Genomic DNA, 20,883 nt, shown 5'->3' on the forward strand with positions numbered 1-20,883 from the left:
TTAACATAATTTGATAACTGATGGTATTTGATTTCTGACTTTTGAACTTTGACTTAAAGCGTGGTGTAAGATGTAATCTCACTGATTGGATGTTTTTTAAAATACGAACACTTCATGTTACATTGCTTTGTTAACTGTAATTAATGTTCACATTTGTCACAAATTATATTATTTAAGAAAGAAGCAATAATGATGAAAGATGTGACAATGTTAATCGCATGTCCTCTTCCTCCAAACGATTAAGTCCTAATTTAAGGACTGCTCAAAATAAACTGAAGTCATGTAACAGTAATAGAAATACACAAATAAAAACTTTTCAATAAAGTATTAATGTTTTTGCTTAACTTAAAAAAAATAAAAGATTGGTACTAAATCCAGATATGTCAGATGCTTCAGAGCTATGTTCAGGATGTTCTTCTTGCAATATAAAATTCAATTACACAGTGTTTTCCTGATCTTTACCTACAGAGGCAAAGTAGTAAGCAGAGCTTTTTCAGTTCCTGTTTCTACCCGTGTGACTAGGGATTTTCAGAGACTGATAGACGCTTCTCCTCTGCCCACAGTTCTCACAATCATAAACTTGCTCTGCTCCCTCAGCAGCATTTGGCCACATCAGTGTTAGAGCTGGAGCTAATAAGCCTTGCCTCCTGGGAGGGCTCCTCAGTCTGGTACCTACACTGTGCTGCCTGCACAGGTAAGATGCTTCTAGTAAATCTTCAAGTGTAGGCAGTTTTCCCTTGTAACCAGGCTTATCTGCAAATCACTATGTGGATGTGTCCAGGGCAATTATTGCAATTCATGTGCCTCTTTAGTACGTCAAGCAAAGGAATGCAACGTAAGAAGAGGATGGCTCAGCTTTTGAAAACTATTTATAGTATTAAAAAATGAGTGAGTATGGTTTTGGGGGAAAAAAAAGAGCCTTCTAGTTAAAATGGTCAGGTTAGGGACCCAAAAGGGACTTTAAAACTTACAAAACGTCCTATGTACATATAGCACAATTGGCCTGCAACAATAATATATAATGTATCATCTATGTCATATCAATCACCTTTCTCTAGGCACTGTGTACAATCACACAGATGCTTTGATGTACATTTATGGGATCTTTATTAGTAATATAAACCCTACATCTCTACAGTTGCATTAAAACAAATGCAAACGAACATACACTATCTCCTTACAAAGATTCCAGTTTGGTTCACTGAGGACTGTAAAAACAAAGGCTCAAATTCAGACTCCTCGACAAAACTGTAAATGTCAGAAATATTCAAAATTTACAAAACTGTATAGCATACTAATCTAAAACGCTGGTGAGGAAAGGAAAAGGTTAGGAAGGACCAGGAAGATGTGGATTTTTTTTTTTTTTGTAGCCAGGGATCACATCCTCAGCTAGCCTTGAAAAATATATGAAAAAGAATTTTGTGATATTGATGCATCATTAGGACGTATTAATCCTTTAAAAATGAGGAGGGCCTATAAAATTTTAAAGTAATTTTATATGTAATATTCTTATTCTTCTAAGCAAACAGTGATTCAGTAGGCTTAGAAAGCCCTGAAATCAAAACAAGAATATTTACTTTTTGAAGAAAATCATTATTTCTAATTTCCAAGATTCGGGTAATGAAAGTGAGTAAACTACTCTTACATCCAACCAATACAAACAAAAGGCAAGAGGGACATTCACCCCCCCCAAGAGGGACATGATGTTCGACACCTCACTCATCTTTATATACAGCCCACCTTTCCAGAGGTAACATTAAACCAACCTTTTCCAGATTTCTTAGGGTGGAGTTTAAAGCTCCTGTGTTTCAACAGGAATATTTTCCATCAGGAATTTGTATTTCTTAAAATTCCTCTCTGAAAATACCTGATATAAGGGCAGGGATCTTATTTGTCTTAAATATGGAATGTCTGATAGGACTTGAAGCAGCAATCAGGCAAAGGACAGAGATTTAAGTTTTTGGAGTCCATTGCAGTAAAATCTTTGCTCTGCAATGGTCAGATCAAAAAAGGCTCAAAAACGATTTTTTAAATTACAAAAGGATTCCAACATGCAGGGCTGGCATCTACTTACAGAAACATGCTAGCTGTTGGTGCCATGTGAAGTGGTCCCATGAAGTGGGCAGTGACACAGAACTGTGCGGCTGCTCTCTGTCTACATGACAACTGTCATATTGTCTCCTCTGCAGTTGATGTAAGAGTATAAAATAGGAACATGCATGCCACTATTCAAAAATACCTAATTTCCCATGCATAGAACACACTCATTGCAAAGATAAAATATACTTTGGATCCCCCTTCATAACGTAAGACATATTCTGCTGAAAAGTTCTTTCAACTTCCTGTCAGAATGAACTTCTCTAAGTCTCAATGCAATATCAATCACAATAAGAATTTCCTTACTTATTTACTGTAATACTGCTCAATTTATTACAGGATGAATACATTTCAATTCTTCTACTGCAAAGCTTTAATTGCTAGTATTTATAAGACACATTTATCTGTTGCAGAACTCAAACTTTGCAACAAACATTGCTTTTTCTTTAATTTTTTTCTCATAAAAACAATTGATGGAGAGAGGAAAGAAGTACTAAAAGTGTATTTACATCATAGAAGACGGCAAGAACACATAATGCAAAGCAAATCCATTCAGAGATTTATCAGAAAACATAGTCCGTGCCATAATGTCCTTGTTTATGACTCAGCACACCAAGAAACTTACGGAAACGTTTTCCAAAAAAATTAATCAGACAGGTTTAGAATCTGGACACCAACAAACAATAAGAAGTATGGCTAGGTATTAAGAAATCTGACCACTTGGTACATTAAACACTATTAGAACTTATACAATATATGCTACTCTGTTGTGTCAGGGCTCTGCTCAGCAGAGTGGTAAAGAGAGCAAGCTCTTCTCTCAGTGGTAGTTTATTAGGTTAAGATTTATAGTCTATACCTTAAAATGCACAATTAAGCTTGATTATCTTAGCTTTCAGCTTCGTCTCATAACCAAAATAGCACTAAACAGCTAGGACACTGAAATATCTGCTCACTCATCAATTGACTGTTTTCTTGAGTTATTAGTGTATATTTGAACCAGGGGAATGATTTCTAGTACAAGATTAAATAGGAACGATATCCGTTATTGGGCCACTGAGTTACCAGATCTCCATCAAAAACCTATCAGGAAAGCTAAATCTCAAATCAGCATGGGATCATGGGATACTCTTCATTATAGAAAATCAGGATCCTGAAAGAACGCTGCATTACTAAAATGACAAATGTGGTATTGCAAACAAAATTCATCTGGAAGTTGTCACAAAAAAATACGAACATTTATCAGAAAAGTATCTGATTGATGATACTGGACATGGTTTTCAAGTACTGAAAAACTAGTATTGCATAAAAGTGACTTTAGTTATTCATGAAGTCCCTAACATCCCCATACAGGCAATGTACACATCATCCAAAGAGACATAAGAACACAGTATCTCTTGCCACCTAGATCAGGTATCTAGAAGACATGGAAGCAAAAAAACCACTGAGTTAAAAAGCTTACACATAGTTTGTTCTAATATATCAGCTGTGAAGACGTACAGAGAAAATCCCATTGCTTTAATGCCTGAATACTAAACTGTGAATGAACCAAACAGAGAATATATTCTGTCCCTAAGTGATAGAAGACACTATCACTATTCTACCATACCAAAGAAAAAGAGGCTATTAAACGTAATGCATAAAATAACATTTAGCAAGGAAATCAGGATAATTACTTCACAAAAAGGACCATTCAGTCAAGTTCTAAACCATTGCTTCGAATTGAGAATTACTTATATCTAAGTTAAATCAAGTAAAACTTCCTAAGCACTCCCTTAAAGAACACCTGAAAATAGCAGGAGGAACTAATTCATCATGCTTTGTTCTGTTAAAAAAAACAGTGAATTTCAGGAGGTTTTGACATCGCCTTTCTTGTCTGCAAACTCAGTCTATTTATTACAGGAATATAGATAAATATAGTTTGGTTCTATACAAGCTCTGAAATGAATATTCAGGTTAGCATGGGTAAATCAGATTAGAAACCCGTAAAACCAAGGGTCAGGAACAGACTCTGCTGGGCACTGTATAAACACAACAGAAAAACAAGAACCATTAAAGATTTTTGAGTCCTATAGTTTACAGTAAGGAAAACCTAGCAGTGAGATGTGTCCAACTATCATGTACTTAGAGGAATGACTGTGGCTTGACATACTAATAAACACTAAAACAAAAAGCAAAAAAAAGTTCACAAAAGGATAGTACAGCACTACTAAGGAAGAACAAATACAGAAATGTCCTGTCCTATCTATTTCTTCACTACATCATGAAGTTGGATAGCGTATCTTTAAATACTGCGTGTTAAAGGCATGCTGAATCCATCTTCAGACCCCAACACTGGTAACATATTTCTTCATCTTGAGTGGCAGAAATTATTTTGCAAAAGTAAGAAGAAAGTCTGACAGCTGTTCCTTTTGTGATCATCTAAATAGCAGCACAACATAATATGAAGCTCCTAGATAGATACAGTTTTCTACATGCTATGATTCTAAGTGTCCCATTCAGACAAGATGATGGTATCCACATTGGCCAGGTGGCATAATAGAAATAAAAGTAAATTGTAATAAAAGATTGTCACAGGATCAATGTCTCATACCTTAAAATTGAGCATTTTGGCTCTGCTTGAGCATTCATCAGCCAGAACCTATTACCCTATGACAATACTCCATTTCACTGATATCTGTTCATTATAAAATATATATATTTACAGTATTTGGAAGGTGATTTTTAATGCTATGAATGCCCTTTAAAAGGAGACTATTTTAACATTATAGATTCCAAATGACTAGTCAAGATATTCAATTCCCTGTTTAAATCTTTAAATATACTTAGGAATTCCTTATTTCAATAGACTTTCTAATGCCTGTTCCTTTACTGTTTAAATATATATTACAACATAAAATGAGAAAGGTCTTCATTAACTCATTGCACTTGGGGAACTCACCTTTTTATGATATTAGTTTCAGTCATTTATCACAATGCATTACCAATAATCAAGAAAAAATGACAATAATATTTATGTATGTCACTATATTTGAACTTTTCAGGTTTTGAAGAAGTCTAAGGGAGTTAGGCATCCCAACATATTAAATTTGAAAATCCTAACTCTGACACCGTAATAACAAACACATTACATCCTACCCATATCCACCACACATTCCAAGTCTCAACCTCAGTTGGTTACCTCATAAAAAGGCCTTTACAAAAAATTATTATCAACAGAAGTCATGTTGTTGAGACATCTTTTTATCTTGAAGAACTCAATAGGTAAAATATAGTTTGGTTTTTTTTTAATTAAAAAAAATAGTCTTTATTTAGGCAGTGTATTTTAGGAGAATTTTAAGCAGTAATAAAGGCAGTGAAGTCTAAAAACTGTACAGAGAAAATACCTAGTAGCATCTGAGACTGAGCACGATATTATCAGTGTCAGCATACTGATGACCCAGATGGTATTTGTATGTTTGAAGTATGACATCTTTACTCCTCTGTCATCCAACACAAGTAATTAACAATAATCAAGTGGGTGTTAATTGGATATAATGGAACAATCTCCAGTCAGCCTGAGCCTACTATTTCCCTCTTACTAGTAATTATGAACACTAAGTACTCACGCTAATCTCCTTCTTCTCACTGAAGCCAAACAGAGGTGCAGTATTTACTCAGCTGATAGCTTGTTTTGTCTGCAATTTAGTCTGTTTTAAGCCAAGAAACTCATAATTTGCCGAGCCGTCACCAGCTGCCAGGATCACACAAAAGAATGCAAGGCCCTAGATGACAGCAATTCAGTATATATCATCCAGGAAATAAGGGAAAATTATTAATTAAACTGACCTGTTACAACCACAGTAGCCACAGCACCTGGACATGTAAATACTGAAAACTATCCATTTGTATAGCATCTGATAATTTCACATTTCAGATCCATATTTTTCATCCAGAAAATATGCTATTTAAACAGAAAACTTCCAAAGCTGCTATTCTTTTTCTATGAAAAGCTGTAACAACCCTTTTGCTGATAGGAAAGTGGTGAACAATCTCAGCTACATCACTGTAGAATGGGCTTGGCTGTTTGATTACTATTACCGTAGCAAATTGAAAGTATCTTATCAAGAGTGACCATTAGAAACATATTACCAGCCATTAAGCAGATGGTTAGATGTTTTAAAATAGCTTTTACATAGTAATAGAATCCAGAGTAGTCAGCCTTATTTATGATACTATTAAGGGCAAAAAGGAAAAAAAAAAAAAAAAAAAAAAAAACAACAATGAAGAATTTTTTTTGTGGTGAAAGGGGGCTTTTTTCAGTGGTTCTGCAAGACTATTACATAACCAATGTATGAATCAGAATTAATTACAACACTTGAAGCACACTTAAATGCTATTAAGTTTACTTCTCTTGTAAAAAAAATAATCTTTCCATCATTTTAAGAATTGGACTGATTCGACATATCAAAACATGCAAAAATATAGCACACAGATTAGGCAAATCAGTTTTGCGGACAGCTTTTAAGAATTATTCCCAGAAAACTGTTTGCATCATTTAATCCATCCCAAACTTTGGTTGATTTAAGAGGGATTGACTTGGTTCGTGCTGAGACAGGTTTTTTTTTCCTTACATTACACGTAGATGTCATCACTATGTCAACAAGTAAGACGTGCACTGATTTACAGAAATGATACACTATTTGGAATACAATTACTGATTGATGCAGAAGGCCAGACATACAGACCATTAGGTACCCATTATATTATTGATTCCATGTTTAAATTTGAGAAAATCACTCCACGGATGATGAGAATCTTGCAATTTTCCTACGTCAATTCACATCTGCAGTTGGGGCTTCAACTTATACAGTTTAGATAGGAAATAGAATTCTATGGAGCTTTTAAATCAAATACCACAAAGCAAACCACAAAACAAATCACAATAAATATATACTACTTTAACATGAATAATATTCAAACATTCTAGTAGCACCTCATAATTCTTTACTGAAAAGAAAAAAGTATCCTACCCATGAAATACAGGGAAGTTTAGCTACATCAACTAAAATTTTCACAAATAAAATACATACTTTGCAGCCATCATATCTACCCTTTCCCCATTATGGTTTTAAATGAGTGTTACATGTTTAAATCATAATCTCCCTGAGGTTTCTTTTAAAGTAATTTCTTTCAAAACTCACCTAAAACACAACTTTAGATGACACTTTTCACACTTCTCCCAAATTGTATTTATATTTTTGAGTCCAAAATTTTCTTTTAAATCCTCTCCAAATGTATTTTAGGATTATACCTCCACAGATTTCTAGTCAACCTTCTGTCATGACCTCCAGAGAATGATCTAGTAGAGTCCGTCCAGTGAATTCATACTTCTCAAAGATACATGAAACACTTCTGTGGACTAGGCATGCTATTTAGAGAAACAGCATTTTTACCCCTGTTAAGCAGAAGCAAAAAGTGCTACCAGAACAAAGGATTAATACATAAGGGCCAGATTACTATTCCAGCTACTCTTTATCACACAATCTTTAGAAAAAAAGAATTAAGGAAAGTTGCCATGGTTCCATCAATAATACTAGAGCGGAAGTGACCAGCATGATTCAAAATTACACTTCTTCAAAGCTTCACTCCTTCAAAACACATCTTTCTGGACAGTGCTCTAGCTGGTACGGGATCTCCTAAGACTATGGTGCACTTTCCATTCCTCCTTTTCTAATACTGTCACTGTCCTGAAGAGGAAGAGAGGTGGGGAGGATCAAATACCCGACTCGCTGCACCACAACAGCAGCACCTTATTTTGATTAGTTCTAATGTGAACTAGCTTTACAATCATGCACTTTTCAGTTTGCCAGCTATTTTGGATCCCTCTCTGAAGTCCCTCATTCATCTTAGACGTGGTAGAGGGTATGCCCATTTGGCACCTAGGTTAGCATTTGGTACAACACAGGAGGCATTTAAAAAGTAGACATTTCAGTCACAGTACTGTATCCATCACTGAATGGCTACTCCAACAGCCTAATTTTATGGGTTTTGTGTGCGTGTAACAAGAACTGTCAATTTATATTCACTACGTTTGCAAGCTTCAGCAATGAAATATCTGAAGTAAACTCTGCTTTAGCTTCTTCTTTCTCTCCAAAAATGTGTCCCCCTGGGTAGGGCACACACACACACACAATAATCAAAAAACCCACCAATAAAGACTAGGTGCATTTTGGATTAAGTCAGAGAGGACAGAAAATATATCCCAACTGACAAGCCAAACTGAGTTTAGAACTTAAGGCAGAAGTAACTCTCCATCAAGTGCATCATCATCAGAGAACAAATCTTAGCTCATCAATCTACTGAACCAAAATGCTTGTTAAAGTCGCAATGCATCAATATCCATCAGAAGATATCTGTTAAATAGCTTGGTGCCATTTATGTCATCCATGATTTAACTTCTGATATAACGGATTTAAACAATTCAATACTTTGAGACAAAACCTGAGAAAATAGTATGCAATACATAACATATATCATATAAACTATATAAATGTCTTTTCCACCTCATCTAAAAAACTTATAAAATATGTTAAGTGGTTTTCTAGTTACCGAAATTTCATTTATCATAGGTGTATTAGCTTTGCTACAGAAAAGCCAGTATTTCTAGTGGAAATATCAATTGTAATAATTCCCAAAGTATAGAGTTTAAAAATAACTGGAAGAGTTCAAGAGATGCTTAACATTAACCAAATTAGAGCACAGCCACTGTGCTTTACTTTCAAACCTACCAACTTGTATAGTGCCAGAATGCAGCTTGGAGTCTTGAACTTCTGAGGTCCTTGCTCCAAAAGAGGCACATACACAAAAAAGACTATAATTACAAATAAAAGACATGATTCCGAGGAGATGACACAAGAGGAGAAAGCATTCTCTTGACTGAGCTGCAGTCACATGAGTGCAGAAGACCTTCTCTCTAGGAGCACAGAAACCTCTCTCAGCCCCATCAGTCTCTTACCCACAGAAGCTGAGAATCTGCAGAGGAAGCATAATGGAAACAGGAATTCAACAGGAAATCAGAGACCTCGATTGCATTTCTACTCAAAGTTTCACTTTGTTATTTCTTCTTTTTCCTCCTCCCACCTGTCTTCTACACCTAGAAAGGAGGGAACACAATACGGTGCAACTGATCTAGAGGAGCTACAGTCTGAAGCCGGAGACGTATTGTACCAGTGCAATTCTGTCCTAATCTAGGTTCCTTGCTTTACCCTAATTTGCAGCTCTAGGAAAGGACAGAAGAAAAGTTGTGTACCTATATAGAGTAAAACTGGGTTCCACATTGTCAGGTGTATTTGGAATGTTTTCATGACAACAGATTACCTGATAAAGATGAATTCCTGCTTCAGTTTCGTTAGATTTGATTATCGTAGCACATTTACTATTTTGCAATAACTTTAGGGTAAATATGAAATAGGGAACAATAGAAAACATAGGTTGAAAATGCAGGTTGACTTTTTTTACTACATCTTTTCAGGAAAATAAAATGTAAAGACACTATTTTCTTAATATTTCATTCCTTTCCAAACAAAATGAAATGTCACATAGGAAAAAAAATCCAAATGTTATTTGTTAAAAAACAAACAAAACCAAACCAAAAAACAACAACAAAAAAACCCCACAAACCACAAAGGTTTTCCATATCACATGTTTTAGTCATATGCAAAAAATACTTGTCCCGTCTTGAAACAAATCACCCTTTGGTTCAGAACACAAAACACATGAGATTACTGAGAACACCTGGGTACCTTAACGTACACTATCATGCCATTTAGATACAAGCTTAAATGAACACAGATTAAATACAGAAACGATCCATATACATGAATGACTATCCCTCCACCTCACAAAAACCAAAATCCTGATGTTATTGCTATCCCACTTTAAAGAAACCTGTCAGGACTCTCACTTGCACCGTGAAAAGCAACATGAATGGCAGAAATTTTGATTGATGTCACTGCCTGCCTGTCAAGTGAAACAAGCAGGGCCAACCTAATCATGTTAGATTAGCGGATGCAGACATGATATAATATTTTTGTGTTACAGATACGCACATAGAGTGTGCATGCACAGAATCACAGGCATATAAACATATCTTTCAAATAATACTACGTATCAGAGAAATGGTATTATTATCAAACTCTTAAACAATGCCGATGGGTTTTTTTCCTTTTGCTCCTGTAAGCAGGCAAGTAAACTTGATCGATTCTCAAGACTTTGCAGTAGACCTTACACATATTTTCTGGGAGCTTGATTCATTAGTTTTCTTTTTGCATTGGTATACTGAACTAGGTAATTTATACTATGAATCTAGAGTAAAATGGACACAACCACCTTTTCTAGATAACAGACTAATTTGCCAATTTAAATATACAGTCAGACGATCTGCTGACAATAAGCTCAATAAATTTTAAAAAGTGAGAATATATCTGAAAACAACAGACCTTCTGTAAGAAAGTCACAGAAAAAAGAAATCTTATCAGGCAGAGTGTGCAAACCAACAAAACGTCTTTCAGACATGAAACTGGAATCTGACTACTACTCTCTGATCATTCATCAGTGAAATACTTGCTCAGGTGATACCCCTGTTGACTGATAAGTAGAAGAATCAATAAGAAACATCTCCACACCTGAGATTATCTGAGAAAAAGGTATCCTAAGAATACCTAAAATCAAGATACTTAAACATCACATGAGAAAAGTATAATTAAAAAAAGGAGGGAGGAAAAAAAAAAAAAACCACAAGCAAAAAACAAATCCCCTCTCACCCCATCCTACAACAAACTTGAACTAACCTGAGCTTAAAAAAAACTTGTCAAAAGCAGCCAGAGCTACATTGCAGCTGGAAAGAGGTATGTCTCTCAGATCCCATGCCTAAGGCTCTAGCTGACAGAATGCTTTTTGTATGTTTTAGACCAAACAAATCAAACAAATATGGTGCCCTTTGGTCACTGCATGGCTAGAGAGTTCACAACAACAAATGTGCAGAAACGATTTCAACTGCATGGAAAAAATATATTTTATTCTATATACTTCAAGTTATAAACTCTGATTTTTTTTTTTTAACTTGGGCCCTAATCAATACTAAATCAAAATGTCCATTTTGTATCTACTACACAAAACCTGTTCCATCGGTCAGAGAAAAATATCATCTTTGGGACTATATAATGTTAAATAAAAAAAATTGCATTTTGTGTTTTCATCAAATATACTTCACTGTCTTTGAGCACAAAATAGAAATAGGCTTAATGCTGTATTTTCTTAATTTTGAGCCTGGTACTGAAAGGTACTCAAGTATTTTTCTCTTACAGTTAGGCAGTCAGATGTACCAATATGTTTAACAGGACTGAGCCTTTTTTCTTCACGTTTTACCTAAATATCAAACTTAGAATGAGGGAAGAACACCACAAGTTGGAGGAGAGGGTTTAGTTCCTTGACATAGATTGCATCCCCACCTCCACTGGCATTTAATCTTGAGCCTTGAAACCTGACAAAGACATGTATCAAGGCACATCCTGAATAAATTGGCACAATGTGTATTACATAATGACCACCCACTTGTTGCACAGTAAGTTTAAAAAGTTGCGCTCACATTTAAACACAATCTAAAGAAGTATATTCATACACAATCCCTATCTAGCCATACAGAAGGAGTTACTTGCACATAATCCAGGTAAGCCTTGGAAAGGACTGCAAGACAATGCAGAAGACATCTACTGAAATAAGTTTCCTCACATATACGTAGGCAATACTTGCATATTATACTTACAAATACAGCCCAGACAACACTAACCTACCTAACCAATTGGCTCTCTCAAGCCTGATCTGCTCAATGACTTAACCTAAAGCAGCCAGCTCCCAAGTTCTCATTTCATGAAGGAACTATGCAGGTTCTGCATGACCCCTGTTTTTCCAATCTTGGACGTGAATTTTGCTAGCTTTGAAAACGTTTTAGGGCTTACACAGAAATTTGTAAAATGTCAGCTTGAAAATTTTAATTGACTTATTAGCAATATCTCTTCTTTGAATGACCTTTTAGTCCTCCTTATAACATATCACCTACTTTTACTACCTTCTGGCTGACAGCTTTTAATATATTCCTTCCTAGTGGATGATATCATCTGTCCTTGGATGGAATTAACTAAAGCACTACACATTTAAAAGCTGACATTAATCCATATCCACAGATTTTTAACAGCTGCTGGGATAAATATTGTGTTTCCATGCATTAGGTTTTATATAACAATGACTAGTAGAAATAAATTGAGATTAAATATACACTGGCAACATCAAAGCCAAGGAGAAAAAAACACTCAGCTGATAAATGCAGTGTTTTAGTGGCTGCATATATCAATGACTAAAAATACTTACTATAATTAGCAAGAATAATTCAGTTATAGCATAAACGTAAGGTATATTTTGTTACTATGGCATTGTTATATCTCTTGATAATCACATTTATAAAAAACTTCGGTGAAGAGCACACTGGTTGAAGACTCAGATAATACGGCAACTATTACGGCATCACATTTCTATTGCAAATTATGTATTTAGGTTTGTACCATAAACACATGAGTAACTGAGGGCCCTAGATAGAGCAGGGATGAACACTTGAAGTAGTGCGCAGGGAGGCAGCACTACATCTTATTGTAAATGGTAACTGAACAGAACTCCCTGTGAACTACTGTGAAAATTCACCATTTGTCGAAATGAAAAACATACAATTCAACAGAAGACCTCCCTCCCCTTTCCCTTTGTCTATCAAAAGAAAATATACATCAGTAAATTAATGAGAAACATTTGCAATGAATTCTAACAAGTCAGTAAGAAAATTCTTGAAAATGAACAATTACTTTCACCAGAGCTTGTTTAGTAGCCTCCAGAATTGTTAATCACTAGCTTAGAGTCAATAATAATAAGCTAGGGTCTGTTAGCCCTGTGTAAATATTTCTGAAAATAACAATATTCATCTTCTTCAGTACATATATAGCACTTTCTAGAAGTTGTTTGTACCACTGCAGGGGCTGAGTTTTGGGTCTAAATTAGATATCCCAGTCTGATATTATTTTTTTCAATAACATAGCTCTACCTGAAATTAACTATTAACTAATCAGAGAATCCAAGCCTCTACTAACATAGCAGGGAGTGCTTAGCTAAGGTTAAGGGTGTACTATCCTCTCAGAAAGAGCTATTCCTACTTACAAAGATATTGGTGCAGAAAACACGTCAAAGAGGGTAACGTGATTTTGTGTTTGACAAGCAGATTAAATAAATATAAGTTTTCCTGAGCTTGATGCAAAGTTGTGGTAAGGAGGAAATATTTACCTATTTTTCTCTGTAGTTATCATTTTACAGTTAATACGTAGTTTTGTATGTGCTAACAGCTTTGAAACCTGGGTTGGGAACTTAAGGCCAGACTTAAAATGGTGCACAACACCAGTAACCATTGTTGTGAGCTATATTCTTCTTTAACTTAACTCAATGGGCACTTCTAAAGAACTCAGAGATCAGATTACAAAAGTGCAATAGGACGATTAAAATCTGACCCTATAGATGTAAACTAACACTTTTATTTGCTGACATACAAGGCAAAATTCAATTAGCACCTCTCTCAAAGCCTGCAGTACTAATAGAAAGTAAAAAGAATTAAAAGATACATTTTTGTCACTAAAGGTCAGTAGAAGATACTTTGAATACACCAGAAAAGAAATGTATATAAAACCATATGATTTTATAAACATTTCCGGGTTAAAATTTAACTTTCAAACAAAGAGTGCATCTAAACTACTTGTTGGGGATAGGGAAGAAAGACTAAAGAATTTATAAGTAATTCATAATATCTATAAGGGGAGAAAAACTAAAGAATTTATAAGTAATTCATAATATCTATAAGAGTACAAAAGTTTGTGACTATTCATCTGTAGTGTGCAATAGTTACACAGTTATCTTATACATAAAGTTTGGGGGTTTTCTTTGATATTATTTTTCCATTCTGTTTTTATTCCATGCATACATGGGCTTCTTAGATATTCTTTTTTAAGAGGTTGTTGATGTTCGGGGTTTTTTTCTATTTGTGTTTGGGTTTTTGCTTTGTTGCTTAACTGAAGAGCATTGGAACTTTAATCTTCCACCCTTCAGCAAAAGCACCTCATTGCTCTTCGTAGGGCTTACTTTTAAGACATAAGATTCTTTTGTTCTGTCAGATCCACATTAATTATCAGAATCTTATAACTGAAAAGTTCAGAAAGAATATAAATTTCTTAAAACTTAACTCACACAGGAGTTTTCAGTAAAGCTGCTGAAAGGTTCTTACTATGCTTTTCATCCATAATTGCTTACTACAAGACCACAAAGTAACAAGAAGTAACATCAAATTGAAAGAAATGGATTGATATGCCCAATTAATGTACAAGCTCCTAATTTACAGTTCAGTGAACTAGACTGAAAATATTGTAAATTTTGTAAGAACTGAATGAACTTCTTTTGCTATGCTAAATATTTTGAAAGCAATTTTACACATCTATAGCATTTAATATGGTTAGGACATGCTAGGTCTACATTTAGCAGATAAAAAAAAAATGCAACCCATCAGCTGCCACAGTTCTGTTCATTTAATTCTGATGTTTCAGTTTATGTCTCTCATGTAACATTTGAGCACCCAAAACAGAAAGTTCCTAAGTGACAGGTTCTAGATGGTCAGTCATAATGTTATTTTGTATGGGTACAAATATTGAAGAGGCACACAATGACACCATTTAGAGTCTGATTCAAAAACAACAGGTCAAGCCTGAATGGAGTGTGACAATGAGATCCATTCACCTTTAATTTCTTTACCCGTTCAACATGGGAATGAGACTAACCCATACCCACACCTTATTAGAAACAGAACAGCATTTTGTATAGTGTAGCATGCTAGAAGCGTTATATCAGAAAGCTTTATAAGAAGTTTTAACTTACATAATTGGACTGACACCTACCAATCCTACATCAAATCTCTTAAGCCTCCTACAAAAGGCTGCAACCAGCCTTCATCTCTCCTACTTAAGAGAGGCAAAAGGAAGACAGAAAATCACTGTCTTTGGTGGCTTTTATCAAGAAAAGGAGTTCAAAGACACAACTTACCCTTCTCTAGAAACATAGGGCAAAAATGCTTTCTAGGTTTGCTTGCAACCAAGGCTGCTTTACCATATAATTGTGATTCAAAATAGCAGAATTACCAAAGCCTTTTTTTTTTTTTAAAGATTGAAAATACTTTGCTTCAAAACTGAGAACTTTGTAGACAATTTCCACCAAAGAGCCTATTAGCAAGGTTTTCACAGAAAGTCCCAAACCTAAACAATTCCTTATATTTAGAGGAGAATTTTGTGCCAGACATGCAGAGGCATTAATGTAACAATAAATTCCTGAGGAAACAGACACCTTTTATTAACATACCACCTTTGCAAATGCAATCTGTACATTAAAGAAACCTTTCTCACATATTTGTATTTTAACCTGAAGTACACTTATCTATTATACTGGGAAACAAAAGCTTAAATCTCAGAGACATTCCTGCCATAGCACACTACCCTGCACATGATTTATTAGCTCTGTAGAAAAGATTCCAGGACTTGATTCTCAACTGGAAACACCAGCTCCGAATTGATTGATCCACACTTTTTAGTATCAAGCGATGTATGTTTTCAGGCTGGACATTTCAGAGGCTTCTTTTTGGAGATTAATTGTCCTTAGCAAGCCAATGCCACACACTGTAAGTATTTCCACATATCCTGAAGCTGATGCAGAGCATGAAATCCCAAGAAGGGCTCAGAAAATGATATTCAGAAGGACAGCTCACCTTAGTCCTGTTCACAGCAGCACATCTGTACAATATAGCCAAATGAACCTTCAGGCCCCCTGACGCAAGTGCTGGAAGAGTGTGCCAGAAAAACCTGCTCCCGCACTGAAAAAGTACTGTAAATATGGTTACATCTCTGTTCATGTAGTGGTTAACCATATCCTCATGGGAGAATGGATAGGTGCTGCCTATTGTACTGATGAAAATACACCATTAAGCAGTTGAAAAACGTTATGAAGCACTTAAGTCTACCTCTTGCAGTAGTATTATTAGTGGTGAGAATTCAGGACTTGGAGCACAATCAGTGCTCACCTGGAGGTCGGGGGGAGGCTGGGCAGTGGACAGATGAGGAAGAAGGGGAAGGAGAGCAGGAAAGACTATATTAGCAACTTGGTACCAGCTAACAATAAATCAGACTTATTAGTTTTCACAGATTCTAGTTTTAAAATAAAAAATAAAAAAAAGAGAAGAATGGGCAAGAGAGTCTTTTTATTCACAGATGTTAAACTCACGTAAATTAGAATTAGAGATTAAATAAATTATTCCCACAGAATTATTAGTTTTTCTCTTCAGGGAAAGAATAGGCTACAGATTAGAAAATTTAAGATATTTTCCAATTGACTGAGATTTGTTTATGTTGTAACATAATCTTTCACTCAAAATCTCCACTTGTAGTAGAAATCCCAGTGTTACACATCCCTGGTTTATCGTGCATACATACATTTGTATGTATGGAGTATCTCCTCCCTCCTTTATAGCTGAGAGCTGGGGAAGTTGTCTGTTTGGGTAAAACAGAACGGTGAAGTGGTTTATCTAATACCAGGTTGTGAAAAGCCTGAATTAATAGAGCAGAAAAATCACAATGTATGTATGATATTGTTCTTAAATTACTTTCCCCTTTTAAAGTAGAAATATAAATAAGAATATATAATATAGAAAGGAGAATATATTTATCTGGATTTAAGACAAAGCTTTGGGCTAAATTTAATATATTATTGTTACAAGGTAAATTTTTGGTTTCACCGGAAGGCTTTAAATGTTATACTATTGCCAAACCTTGGATTTGTTGTCTGGAAGGGCTAACTGCTTTCTTATGACAAAGACTTGAAAGATATATCCCTTTAATTTTTTTTTTCCTACTTCACGTTCACATGTGTTGAAACTCATTGCTTCTGGAAATGAAGATGCTCTGGTGTCAGCTGTAAAATCTGTATCTCACTTCCTCAGACAAGTGGATATTTATTGACAGGGTGTGAGAGAGAAAGAGAGGAGAGACTGCCTGTCCTGGAGCCAGTAACCTTGGTGAAGATGCAATGTCACAAACACCAAGCCATCATTCTCATAGATGTACAGCATATTATTTAAAGGGAAACAAATATCGGCCACTGAATGTCACTGCAAGGACACATCTTCTGCCTCTTAACTAAACTTATCAGTGCTGTGGTTTAATATGGTACCTTTTTCATCCTCCCCTCAAATTCATCTTACAGAGCAGCTCTTGACACTACCAGAGAGCAGTCAAGACTAAGATTTAGTGACGTTTGCTTCAAACAGATCTAGATTTATTGACATTTGTTGCCTGCTTCTTCTCTCAGTAACTGCACACAGGATTAATTTTAACCATTTCTTAAACTCTGAAAAACTACATACTTAAGGTAAAAAAAAGTTCAGACAAACAAATTAGTGCTATTTGCATATTTCCACTTTTAATTGGAGGACCAAAACTTTAATCACAAGACCCTAAACACATGGGCAAGGTTTTGCTGGAAGTTAGATGAAAAAGACATACACCAATCCCTTTTCCAAATGAACTCTTTTTCCAGTAGGGAGGAAGGATTTCTACCTCAGTGGTTTAGGCAAACATGTGATTAACAACAGTACATGAAAATACTGCAGGAGGAAAAAAGCTTCATCTTTTAATAACTACTTCAGTAGTGAAATAGTGCTCAACTAATTCAGTCTTTATTTATTACTATGACCTGTACCTTATGTTAACTTCTAAACCCCCAAATTAATACACCCTTTATGCTTCTGCTTTTCTACAAAAATTGTATCTTAGTGGCTGAATAACAGAAATCTGTTTCTACAAGGATACCTAATTATCTTGCTGTTAATCCTTATAAATTATATGAACTGATTGAATTTGTGTTTTTCAAATCTAGAAGTGACACTCAGAACTCAACTGCACAATAATATAAATGTTTTTTGGCTTGTATACAGTATAGACACAGCCATTTCTTAAATAACACTGAAAAAAACCACGTATCTCTATTTTTTAAAAGGATGGTTAGATGAATATACTCTCTCGACTCTCCTAATCTTAGGTGAAAGTATAAATTTGCAGTGTTCTGTAAAAGATTAACTACTAAATGAAAAAGAACTGCTGGATGTAAATTTAGAAGTCCAAAAACACCCAAGAGGCATAACTATAATTATTGCTGAGGGAAGCTGTTTAAGACTAAAAATACATTTCCATTAACAATCAAAATTAGTTTTCATTGCCTTTTTCTCAAGTTTTCAGTGAATAACCTTTGATGATAGCACATGATAATGATTCATTAGAAAAAAACTAATTTGTATTTCAGAAGTATGCACATTAAAAAAAAGAGTCAGAAATCATACCAATGGAAATCAAACGCCAGAAGACGCAGAGGATAGTTTGGGGATGAATAATATTCCACAATAAAAGACTTACCATCAGAGTACATCCTGTACTTGTGCATACAGTTCTACAGAAGAACGATATTAAGATGTATTAATCGAAATAATTTATGCTTAGCTTTACAAGATATAAATCCCTCCAATTTGTGCTATCTACTCAGTGTTACCCAAAGTGTATTTCGTGGGAGAAGTACCACAGAGCACAGAAGAGCTGTAAAGCATGTCTGCAGACTACACAGCAGATACACATTAGCTCAAAAGTTGCGTGACAAAACACAGGTTTTTACAGAATTTCTACGTGCCAGGAAAACACACTTTAGTTTATGGGAAAAGGCTACAGTGTATCCTTATAACAATATAAATCTCCAGAACCCTTGTGATGATATCTAATTTACGTGGCTGTCACTGGAAAATGTGGTATAGTGAATTATACACAATACTAAGCTTAATTATGAACAGTAACCTAGAAATCTTGATTAGAAATCATTTGCTCACTACACTCAGAGTCTGTAAAAACAATGATGAATTTATATAGCACACTGCAATTCCAAATAAATTATTCCTAGAAAATCAAAAGGAAGGTATAGATTATATAAGAAATTATTTCTTAGGATCACTGCCAAATTTTAACTACACTATCAAATACAGAGTATAACTACTACAGTAGCAAGTCTGCTTTACATAAAAATAGCTACTTAACATTCACATAAATTCTTTCCATCTTCAAAAGTAGGCATTTATAAACTACGGGCCAGATACCAACATGCTATACAGAACTGCACGTATTTCGTTAGTGAACGTATGACAGAAGTTCTCAGATACATTACTGTGCCCACCACCACCACCGTACTATTTCACCCTACTCAAGCTACTTGAATGTAGGTTTTCAGAGGGATGTTGGCACTCTGGTGGGATCCCTTTCCCAGCACACTTCAGCATCTCTCAGAAGGGCAGGTAAACGTTCAGTACACTTCTAGCTTGGATTTGCTTAAAGCTTCTCATGAAGGGTAGCCCAGTTGCAGCCAAGTTTGTCAAACCTCAGGGCTTCGATTTCCCTTGCTGTAAAAGGACACACAGGACTACTACATTGCCTCATAAAACTAAATCAAGGAAGGTTTGACGTGGTCATGTGATCACTAAATGAAGGAAAGCCTATGATAAATAATCATTTCTAAAGTTTGCATTGCCTCATCTCGAGTGTACAGCAAATGTAAATAAAATATGAAATTATAAAGATCACTTGCATCTTTTTATATAAGGGAAAATTTCAACATCAATATTGTGAAGTGTTCACCACTTTCCTCTAGAGAAGTCCAGTCAATACTAACTTCCTAGCAAAACGCTCTTTCAGATGAAGGGACCCTCCTGGAATATACGATTTTATTTCAGAGAAAGACCTTATACTTATATGTAGAAAGAGATTAAATAAATCATGATTACAACAGTAAACATGTAAATTCTGATCAATAAGTACTTGCCTCCCCCTCCCCCCAACACTAACAGCTGCAATAAAGCTTTAAATGTAAAGCTGAGCACAACCAGCCATAAAAGTATGTAAAATAAATGAGGATAACATAATGAGGGAATCCAACATTCATCTCATAAATATAACATAACGACCACAACTAAAATGTCAGAGAATCTAATAAATCAATATGGTAGGACAGAGCTATCTTTACACTTAGCATACATAAAAATATATTTACATGCAGGCTTTTTTATTTTTTATTTTCTTAAACCAACAATCAAACCAGAAAAATTATAAGAAACTTAACTCCTTATTCACTTCAGCATTCAAAGTTTCATGTTATTTTTATTTTGGCTTTCTACCCAACTGTAGAAAGCGTACAACAGTTTTTCCCCCATAAAATAATAAATCAATTACATTATTAATTAGCATGTGAAGTAAAATGAAAGTATGCATTCAGCCCTTTGAATGGCCAATTCAGAGATACTGTTTGAAAGAATATCTGCAAGAGCAGGTGGAAAATCTTGTGTAAATTCAAAATTTTTAGAAAAGGTAGATGTTTTGAAAAGCAATTAAGGACAGCACTTATTTTCTTAATAACATCTGAGAATTGATATCAAGTATTTAACTACAGGTTACAGATGTAGATTTCCTGTGCTGCAACACTAATCTATTTTAGCTGCTATTTTGAAAACTTCAAGTGGTATGTATGCACAACAGCCACAATAACAAACAGAACATAGAACAGAACGGAAAATTCCAGTTTTATTTCAAGCTCTGTCCCTGA

At 35.0% G+C, this 20,883-nt stretch overlaps 1 protein-coding gene across 2 annotated transcripts in view; it reads right to left on the bottom strand.

Moving 5' to 3' along the window:
- LRMDA (leucine rich melanocyte differentiation associated) overlaps positions 1–20,883 on the bottom strand; it is a 707,689-nt gene that overhangs the window by 408,032 nt on the left and 278,774 nt on the right. The gene's annotated exons all lie outside the window — the stretch shown is intronic.

The sequence above is a fragment of the Larus michahellis genome, chromosome 6 (assembly GCF_964199755.1).
Source record: "Larus michahellis chromosome 6, bLarMic1.1, whole genome shotgun sequence".
Classification (NCBI taxonomy): domain Eukaryota; kingdom Metazoa; phylum Chordata; class Aves; order Charadriiformes; family Laridae; genus Larus; species Larus michahellis.